General features: G+C 46.3%; 1 non-coding gene across 1 annotated transcript; it reads left to right on the top strand.

Annotated features, from left to right (window-relative positions):
- Nucleotides 1-524: 524 nt before the first annotated feature.
- On the top strand, nt 525-722 carry LOC139230679 (U2 spliceosomal RNA). Its single transcript, XR_011587958.1, has one exon. It is a non-coding gene; the product is annotated as a U2 spliceosomal RNA (small nuclear RNA).
- The last annotated feature ends 10,304 nt before the right edge of the window (nt 723-11,026 follow it).

Below are 11,026 nucleotides of genomic sequence, written 5' to 3'. Positions count from 1 at the left end.
AAAAATGACATGCCACGGAGTTGTTTGTTGTTGACAATGTAGTCGTGTTACTCTAATGGAAGAGATGCCACTGATTCGAGGTTGAAATGAAGGTATATAGTTGGGGCAGAGAAGAGGAGCATTAATCTGTGTCTTGCTGAGGCTGTGCTACACCTGATCTGGCATTGCTGGATGCTGACAGTATTAGACAAAAGTAAAAAGTGTTCCGTTCCCAACATTAGCATTTCTCATCAGAGTGAAGGAAAATCAATCTACGCAATGTAAAAAAAAATAGTTTATGTGTTCATTTTAAGGAATCTCATTTGCCAATAGTGATCACCTGGTCTTTTCCAATGAGTGATATGCGGGGCTTTGGATGCTCATGGTCGGCAGCAGGTGGCCCGACGCCCCGCCAACTTGACACTTGTCATTTCTGTCCTTGGGGGTTGGTGGGGTATCTGCACAGAGGTAGGAGGTGGCTGATCAAGAATTGGTGAGTTTTCCAAAGTCACGTCTCGAGCCTCCAGGTCTGCAGAGACCGACCAATCGCTTCTCGGCCTTTTGGCTAAGATCATGCGTAACTGACCTGACAGGGGAGTAACCATGACCCCAAAGTGGTTCTCTCTGGATCAGGAAGGTGGTTCTCCGATGCTTTTTGGAAATAGGAGGTGGGTGGGGTGGCTTGACCCATCCACCTCCATGGAACCTGGTATTGCAGTACTTCCAGGAACGGTGCAGTGGCTCTCGGCCTTTTGGCTAAGAGCATTGGTGCAGAGTGATCCTTGATGTGTGCAAGGTGACCTCTGGCGTTTGTGATTTGACAAAGAATTGGAAAGATTGGCTACGAATAAAAAAAAAATATATTCAACCTATCCCATTGGCCGAAGTGAACTCAGGACTTTTGAACTCCTAAGTGATACCTTTAAGTTATCCAATTGGTCAACAGCGATCACAGCAGCATTGTGGTGCATCGCATCAAGGTCATTAGATGCTGCTAAGCACATGACCGAGTTGATTGTTTTGCTTTTGATTGACAGGATTTTAGACCAAAAGGTGCACCAGAGAGAGAGCTAGCAATTCAGTTGCTTTTAGTTTACAAAGTGATGGCTCATTAGCTCCCTAGCAACTAAGTTACTGTTTCCATGGTAATAATTGTTTGAGCACTATGATTGGTCTGTGAAAATAAGGATAGAACAATCTCATCTGCGATTGGTCGCTGGTTATCACATGACATGACCATGACTAAGTGACATCATGGAAAACGTTCAAGGAGTTTCTCTTGGGTTAAAAGATGAGTTACATCGAGGCCAAGCACAAAAACAGGCCATTTGGCCCAACTGGTCTATGCCAGCATTTATGTTTCACTTGAGCCCTTTCCCACCCCTTTTTATCTCACTTTATCACTATACCCTTTTACTTCTTTCTCCCTCATGTGATTACCGAGCTTCCCCTTAAATGCATTTATAATATTTGCCTCAGCCACTCCCTGTGGTAGCGAGTTCCACATTCTCACCACGCTCTGGGTAAAGAATTTTTGCCCGAATTCCCTATTGGATTAATATTTATTGCCCTAGTTTTAATCTCACCCGCAAGTGGAAATATCTTCTCTACATCTACTCTATTCAATCCTTTCATAATTTTAAAGACCACGATCAGGTCATCCCTCAGATGCTTGTCTGGCCTTCCCTTTAAATACATCTATACTATTCGCTTCAACCACTCCCTGTGGTAGCAAGTTCCACATTCTCACCACTTTGGGTAAAGAATATTTTGCTGAATTCCCTATTGGATTTCTTGGTGACTACCTTATGTCGATGGCTTCTAGTTATGCTCTTCCCCACAACTGGAAACATTCTCTCCGTATCCACTCTATCAAAAACTTTCATAATTTTAAGGACCTCTCTTAGTTTACCCCACAGCCTTTTTTTTCAAGAAAAAAGAGACCCAGCTTGTTCATCCTTTCCTGATATGTATACCCTCGCATTTCTCGATTCATCCTTGTAAATCTTCTCTGCACCTTCTCCAGTGCCTCTTTATCCTTTTTATAATATGGCGACCAGAACTGTACGCAGTGCAGTCTAACCAAGATTTGATACAGGTTTAGCATAACTTCCCTACTTTTCAATACTATACCTTTAAAAATAAACCCTCGTGCTTGTTTTTTTTTTTATGGCCTTGCTAACCTGTGTCACAACTTTTAGCGATTTGTGTATTTGTACTCCGAGATCCCTTTGTTCCTCAATCTCGCCTAGACTCGTACCCTCCAAGTAATAAGTGACCTCCCTATTCTTCCTACCAAAATGTAATACCTTGCATTTATTTGTGTTGAACTTCATTGGCCAAATATATGCCCATTCTGCAACTTTATTAATGTTCTCCTGTAATTTGTTGCAGTCCTCCTCAGTATTGACTATCGGCCCTAATTTCGTGTCATCCACAAATTTATAAATTGTGTTTTTGATTCCAAAGTCTAAATCATTAATATAAATTGTGAACAACATTGGTCCCAGCACTGATCCTCCCTACACCACTCCCCACCTTCTGCCACTGTAAATAGCGACCCTTTACCCCTATTCTCTGCTTTCTGTCATGAAGCCAGCGAGCTGTTCATTCTGCTACTTGTTCCCTGATTCTCTGACCTTGTTCATCAGTCTATTATGGGGTACCTTATCGAAGGTCTTTTGAAAATCTAGATAAATTACATCTAACTGTTCTGCATTACCATTGTCTGCTCTCTCTGTTACCTCTTCAAAAAATTCAATGAGGTTGGTCAAGCAAAACTTTCCCTTTTGAAATTCATGCTGACTATTCTTAATTATATTTTTAGTTTCTAGATGTTCTCCTATTTTCTCCTTTAGTAGGGATTCCGTTATTTTTCCCACCACCGATGTTAAGTTGACTGGTCTATAATTCCCTGGACATATTCTATCCCTCTTCTTAAATATAGGTTGAGTGTAAGATAGTTATAACCTCTCCGTTCTGGTATCATCCTTGATAAATAGAATATAAAACGGGAGGTAAGAGTTCAGCATTTTCTTCCCATTTATTATAAATAAAAAATATGTGGTACAGGCGAATGATCCACAGAATAGCAGGAGATATAGACGGTATAAGTACATATCTATAATCTATTAAAAAGTCTTGTGTATAGCACACATTTCCGATAAGCGTCGCACTTACTTCCTGTCACACTCTGGACGTCACACTTCAGATGTTTCTGCATCCTCTAACTCGCCATGAGCAATGTCACAGGTGATCGGTGAGTAACACAGTAAATGTATCCTTATTAGATTCTCAAGTGTCACAGGAGGCCAACTAGTCATAATAAAAGTATGTAAACAGCGAGGGTGTATCATCTTTCAACTAGAGGTGTTATAAGTTCACCGATCCTCTTTATGTTTTATGCTGGAATGAACAGGCAAGACACTAGAGTGATAAATGGTACAAATTCTTAAAGTTTTATTTTTTTTGACTGTTCCTGAAGTCAGAATCCACTGAAATTCAACACTGTGTCTTTACTTGTATTCATCTGTCCATTCACCAAATACCACTTGTTTAATTCTCAGGATCAGACACCCACACACACCTACACACACACACACACACACATGTGTATACACCCACACACACCTACACACACACACACACACACACACACACACATGTGTATACACCTACACACACACACACACACACACACACACGTGTACATACACACACAGACAGACAGGGTGCGCTATGATGGTTAGTTCTTTTGGGCCTCACTTGTAAATGAGAAAAGCTGGGAAGAAGATTTTGCCTGTCCCTGTGTTGATGTTTATTGGATCACCCGGGCACAGTGAATGCAGGAAGATCAGGCAGGAAGGAACACTCATCCTAAGCAGGGGGTGCACCCGATTTTCCGACTAGATAATCAGTGCGCTCAATCTTCCTGTATCGGCTGCACCCCCAGTGGTCCGATAGGCCCACAGGAACAGGAAAACCTGTCCCAAAGTTGGGAGGAGAACTGCCACTGATTGTGGGGCAGGGGTGATTGAAAAATTGAGCGCTGTCACATCTCAAATACTGAGGGCACGAGGAGAAATTTTCTCAGCCAATCCTCGTTTGACTGGTTGCACGACATACTGGTTGTGAGCAATGGAGCTGAGATTGGCGATTATATTTCCGGGCTCTACAAACCCTCAAACTGGTTTCCTGATTCCTCCCCATTGTGTCGTCGTTCAGCTTCCAGTTTGTTTTGTTCCCCACCTCTGATTATATTTTTAAGCTGCCTGTTCTGGAGCTACTGGCTGTTGCCAGTGAGTGTGAGCAAGCTATTCAAACATGTGGGGCATCACAGCTGAATCCCACCCTGGTCTCACCCAATGCCCAGACACACAGACTCACTTTCCTGCAGAGATCGCTGGATAGTAATCAGGAGTGGGAACCCTGGCTGATCTTTGTTTCCCCTCCCCCTCCGCCCCCCCTTCCCCTCCAGATCGCTTCCCCCACCCTAGCAGAGAACCTCCGGGCCTGATTGTTATTTTGGCCCCCTTCACACCCCTGCTCCCCTCCCCCCCTGGCCTCCCTCCAGCGCTGATTGGAAACCGCACTTGTGACTTATAATGTGGCTCTGTGAGTATTGGTGTGTACACACTTGAAGCACTGGAGGTAATACCCTCTCTTAGCTAAGTCAACTCCTTCAACATCTGCGTTTAGGAACCTCAAGCTAGAAATGGGCCAAAAGCCAAGCTGATTCAGAACAGGAAAGCACACAACAAGCCATGGTGGGATTTGAACTTGACCTACATAAGAACATAGGAACATATGTTCCACATAGGAGCATAGCAGCAGGAGTATGCATTGCAACTTCTCGAGCCTGTTCCACCATTCAATTACATTATTGCTGCTCTGTATCTTAACTCCTTCAACCCGCCTTGGTTCCATATCCCTTGATACCCTTACCCAATAAAAATCTATCAATCTTAGTTTTGACATTTTCAATTGACCGCTAGCCTCAACAGCTTTTTGGGGGAAGAGAGTTCCAGATTTCAGCTACTCTTTGTGTGAAGCAATGCTTCCTGACATTACCACTGAACGGCCTGGCTCTAAATTTAAAAATATGCCCCCTTGTTCTGGACTCCATCCGGAGGAAATAGTTTCTTTCTCTCTACCCGATCAACTTCTTTAATCATCTTAAACACCTCAAATAGATCACCCATTAATCTTCTATACTCGGGAATGCAAGCCTAGTCTATGCAACTGTATAAGATTGAAACTAATAAGATCTTGAGGGGGCTTGACAGGGTAGATGTGGAGAGGATGTTTTCCCTCGTGGGAGAAGCTAGAAGTAGGGGGCATAGTTTCAGAATAAGGGGTCGCCCATTTAAAACCGAAATAAAGAGGAATTTCTTCTCTCAGCGGGTCGTGAATCTTTGGAATTCTCTGCCCCAGAGAGCTGTGGAGGCTGGGTCATTGAATATATTTAAGGTGGAGATAGACAGATTTTTGAACGATAAGGGAGTCAAGGGTTATGGGGAGTGGGCAGGGAAGTGGAACTGAGGCCAGGATCATATTGAATGGCGGAGCAAGCTCCGGGGGCCAGGTGGCCTATTCCTGCTCCTATGTCTTATGTTCTTATATTCAGTTCTATTGCATGGAATTGAGTATCAGGCAGCCAATCCAACACCGGTGCTTTGTCCAAGATGCATTTCTAGCCCTTAACCTTTTGATCACCAAGATACCACAAATCACAAAGTTGATTAAACAAAGATAGAGCAGTAAGCAAAAAATAACCACAGGTAGATATCACTAGTTTAAAAAAAAATTCATTCCTGGGATGTGGGCCTCACTGGCAAGTCTAGCATTTATTGCCCATCCCTAATTGCCCTTGAGAAGGTGGTGGTGAGCCGCTTTCTTGAATCGCTACAGTCTGTAAGGTGAAGGTTGTGGGAACCCACTTGATATCTTGTTATGAGTTCATCTACCCCCATTTAGGACAGGAGGACTGCTATTTCTTATCTTCTTATGTATATTAACCTGTCCTCCCAATTCAACTTCTCTGTCTTGCTAGTCTAGTACCATAGCCACCACACTGTCATAGCCATAAACCTAGCGGAGGTTAGGAGTGAATCTCCCAAGAGCTCGTCTGACTGACTTAGACAGTGCCATCAGAGCAGCGACGTACAGGCATTGAGCTGGACAGACCGGGGAATTCCTGGTTCCAACACCTCGTTGTCAAGGGCCAGTGGTGAGGGCGCTATAATTAGCCTAGATATTCCTGAGCTAGCGGAGCGGGAATAATACTGTCGGGATTCCCATGTCCGATTACTAACCGGTGACACCCCCTGCTGTAAAGTGCCACACACACACACACACACACACACACACACCTCCCCGCCCTTCCATCCCCTTATATAATACAATAACTTGGCCACGCTCACTGTTAAGCTACTGCATAAAGACTGACCAATTCGACAAGATATCGAGGGTTTCTGATAATCTAGAGCGGTACCTGGCATGAGACTTCAGGAGAAAGAAGAGGGAGGAAATCAAAAACTGGCGGCCCATTTCGCTGCTCAATGTGGACTACAAGATCCTGTCAAAGGTCATCGCCAACAGGGTCAGGTCTGCTCTTGAGCTGGTGATTCACCCGGACCAGACCTGCGCTGTCCCCGGCAGGAAGATCTCTGATAGCCTCGCGCTACTCAGGGATACGATCGCCTAAGTGCGGGACAGGAGGGTAGACACCTGTTTAATCAGTCTGGACCAGGAGAAGGCCTTTGACAGGATATTGCACACGTACCTGATGGACGTGCTCTCCAAAATGGGGTTTGGAGAGGGTATCCTCAATTGGATCCAACTGCTCTACAGAAACATCAGTAGTGCAGTTCTAATCAACGGGTGGGAAACTGAAAGCTTTCTGATCAGATCTGGAGTCAGGCAAGGCTGTCCTCTCTCGTCTGTCTTGTTTGTGTGTTGTATCGAGCCCTTTGTCGAGTCCATCAGGAAGGATGCGGGCATTAGAGGAGTGACGATCCCAGGCAGCGGAGGCGCTCAGGTCAAGACCTCTCTGTACATGGACGACGTCGCCGTCTTTTGCTCGGATCCGCAGTCGGTCCACAGATTGCTCACAATCTGCGACCAGTTTGAACTGGCCTCGGGAGCGAAGGTCAATCGCAGCAAGAGCGAGGCCATGTTCTTTGTAAACTGGGCCGACCGATCCTTTATTCCCTTCACCGTTAAGCCAGATTACCTGAAAGTGTTGGGAATATGGTTCGGAGCGGACGAGGCGTGCGCCAAAAACTGGGAATAGCGTATCGCCAAAGTGAAGCAAAAACTGGGATGGTGAAGCTGCGCTTCCTCTCCATGGCAGGAAAGAACCTAGTCATCAGGAGTGAGGTGCTCTCGGGGTTGCTGTACGTGGCACAGGTCTGGCCCATCTCTCGCTCCTGTGCCGCGGCAGTCACCCGAGCCGTCTTACACTTTGTCTGGAGCTCCAAAATGGAACGTGTCTGCACAAATCTCTGGACAGTGGAGGAAAGGATGTTCCGAACGTGGCCCTCATCCTGATGGCCACCTTTGTGTGCGGCTGCATCAAGCTGTGCACAGACCCCCGGTACGCAAACACCAAGTGTCACTACGTGCTGAGTTTCTACCTGTCCCCATTGCTGCGAAGGATGGGCCTGGCCACGCTGCCGCGAAACGCCCCCACCAGTTGGACCATGCCTGCCCACCTGCCCTTCGTGGAAAAGTTTTTCACAAAAAACCCCTTTGACCACAAGGCCATCAAACAGTGGTCAGCACGTAAGGTCCTGGACGCCTTACGAAAGAAGGAGGGTGGACCCTGTCGGGTGGTTCCCTGAGCGGACTGTCGAACTCGTTTGGCAGAACGTCTCATCGCCAGAGCTTTCATACAAGCACCAAGACGTAGCTTGGTTGGCGGTGAGGAGGGCCTTACCCGTCAGAGCGTTCATGCACAGCCGGCGTCTCAGCAACACGGCACGGTGCCCCCGGGCCGGCTGCGGGGCGGACGAGACTGTCACCCATCTCCTTCAGGATTGCGCCTTCGCAAGGCAGGTCTGGAAAGAGATGCAGTGGTTGCTGTCGAGGTTCATCCCGAGCAGCTCCGTAACACAGGACTCTGTGCTCTACGGGCTGTTCCCAGGGTCGCACACCGAGACAGACATCACCTGCTGCTGGAGGGCCATCAACTCGGTCAAAGACGCTCTTTGGTCTTGCCGAAACTTGCTGGTCTTCCAGAGCAAGGAGATGTCCACGTCTGCGTGTTGCAGACTGGCACAATCCAAGATCCAGGATTACGTGCTGAGGGACGCACTGAAAATTGGTGCAGTCGCCGCAAAGGCACGGTGGGGCAGGGCCACAGTTTAAAGCCCTTCTGACACGGTAAACCCGGGGGCAGGAATCAGTACAAAACCCCCCTCGGGCCGTACTTGTAACTTCTTTCTTGTGTACATGGAGCACCATGATCTGTAAACACCTATGTAGTGCCATGTACAATGCAAGGTCTGTTTCGTAATGCACGTTGAAAAGAAAAATGTAAATGTACCGTCACCCATTCCGTGTACTGTATAGTGACACATGTAATGTAATTTGTTGAATGTACTACAATGTACCCCGTATTGTACCGAATTGTACTTGAAATGAAAAGCAGGGAAATGTATCGAACGGAACTGCCGTCAGCACCCAAATGTAGTGTATGGGATTGCTGACCGCAGCTAAATGTACTGAACTGCTTTTGAATGTACTGTACAAATTTTTATATGAATAAAGTATATTTTGAAATTTTTAAAAAAGAGATAGGTGGGGGGGGGGGGGGGTGATATTCAATCTTGGTGGGGCTAAATAACGGGCGACCCGATCTGCTAACGCTCATTTTGAGCCCCCGCCCAAGTTGAATTCCCCCTTCCCCCCGCCCTACCCCCACTGAGGAGCGTTAAAGGAAGAAAAACAAAGACAGGAGAAAACGGGAGAGGTTTAAACAAGAGGCTTGTTGCCATCATCAACAAATTGCATCTTTGATGTCCTAACACGTCCCAAGACATTTCACCAGACAGCGCTGCCAGTTTCTTCGGTCACCAGTGCTTTAAGAGCCACGTGGCAATTGATAGAACATTTCCATATCCACCTCATCTGGCGCTTGTCACGACAGGGAGACACATAAACCCGTGGAACCAAGTCTCACTCATTGGGGAGCTCGGGGTATGTGTGTACGCTCTAGATGTGGAGCCTCGCTCCTGAGGAGCATGCGGCAGGAAATCGAGCTGGTGCCATCTTTTCCCAGTACGACTTTTTTCCCATCACGCAAGGCCCAGCACCGGGAGCGCACAACTGTCTTTCGGAGGTGATGTTAAACCGAGGCCCCCGGCTGTTCTCACAGGTGGACCTAAAAGACCCCACGGCCACTATTTCACAGAAGAGCAGGGCCTGGTGTCTTGGGCCAATATTTATCCCTCAACCAACATCACTGAAAAAAAACCTAATAATTTTGTCATTTTCTCACTGCTGTCTGTGGGAGCTTGCTGTGCACAAATTGGCTGCCGCGTTTCCCACATTTCAACAGTGACTACACTTCAAAAAGTACTTCATTGGCTGAAAAGTGCTTTGGGACATCCTGAGGTCATGGAAGGTGCTGTATAAATGAAAGCTCCTGCTTTCAAGTCTTGTCACACAAGCTGAAAATGCACCCAGTAATTTCCTCTGAGTGCTACTTCTAGGGCACTGGTTAACCTGTTCAAGTTTAATTCCTGTCTGAAGCGTTTCAACCTGTCTGATGTTAAAAGCGGCACCTGTTTCTTAAAAATAAATCTAGAACCTCACCTTTAAATGGGTTTGTTCGACAAAGGTATTAAGGGTTTCAGAAATCAAGGTAAGGGTAGATGGAGTTAAGGTACAGATCAGCCTTGATCTAACTGAATGGCTCGAGGGGCTGAATGGCGTCCTCCCGTCCCTATGGTCAGCCTCATTCTCTTTGATCCTAACTCCCACCCTTCAAAGCTATGCAAACGTAAGAAGCTAATTGACTGGAAGTTAAACCACAGCACTCAATTCTAGTGTGGGGTATGATTGTGCAATGGTTATGGCACTGGACAAAAATCCAGAAGCCTCGACTAATCACCCACTTCAAACATGAGTTCAAATCCTATGATGGTTATGAATTTTAATTCAGCTTTTTTTCAATTCTGGTAGAAGTGACCATGAAGTTGGTCAGATTGTTGTAAAAACCGAACTTGTTCACTAATGTCCCTTTAGGGAAGGAAACCTGGTCCTTACCCGGTCTGGCCTACATGTGACTCCAGTCCCACACCAAGGTGGCTGAGTCTTATACGGCTCTCTGAAGTGATCTAGCAAGTTATGGCCTTGTATTCAACTGCTAGAAAGGCCCACCACCACCTTCTTTGGGCAATCAATGCCAGCCTCGCCAGCGACGCCCACATCCGGAGAATGAACTGCTAAGAAACTATATGAAGTCCCATAATTCAAAAACAAAGTGGAACTTTTAGCTGGTAAGGTTTATTTCGCTGAGCAAAAAAATAAATACTTTCAAAATAATCATTTATTGCAAAGTGTCGCAACAGATTCAAAAAATTTCCCTCACCGGTATTTTCGATGTCGCTTTTTTGCTTACCAAAAGAATGATGAGGATTTGTTGATTGCAAGCCGACAATTTGTGATGACCTGCGCCCTTTCACCCTTTGAGAATGACCATGGCACCTTTGCGTGGATTGTTAAAAATGGAAGGAGCTGATCGATTCTCAGTTTGGTTGCCAGTCACTGGGAATGGAGAGAGAGTCCCATCTCTTACTGTAGTCGGATGTCATGCGGCCCACTGTCAGCGAATTAACTCGTTCAATTGTATACTTCAGTAGGAGACCAGTATATCCTGGTTAGGTTTTTCCATCGGGAGGGAGATGCGGCACTCAAAGTGTTAAAGCAGGGTTTGGCAACTGACCTCGGCCACCAGGCGCCCCCTCCCACCTCCCCCTCAGTGAATGACAGGAACCTGCGCCCACATGCCCACTTGTTCTGGGCACTGCAGGCACGGGAT

This window comes from Pristiophorus japonicus, chromosome 19 (genome assembly GCF_044704955.1).
Source record: "Pristiophorus japonicus isolate sPriJap1 chromosome 19, sPriJap1.hap1, whole genome shotgun sequence".
Classification (NCBI taxonomy): domain Eukaryota; kingdom Metazoa; phylum Chordata; class Chondrichthyes; family Pristiophoridae; genus Pristiophorus; species Pristiophorus japonicus.
This window is presented reverse-complemented; position numbering and strand designations above follow the sequence as displayed.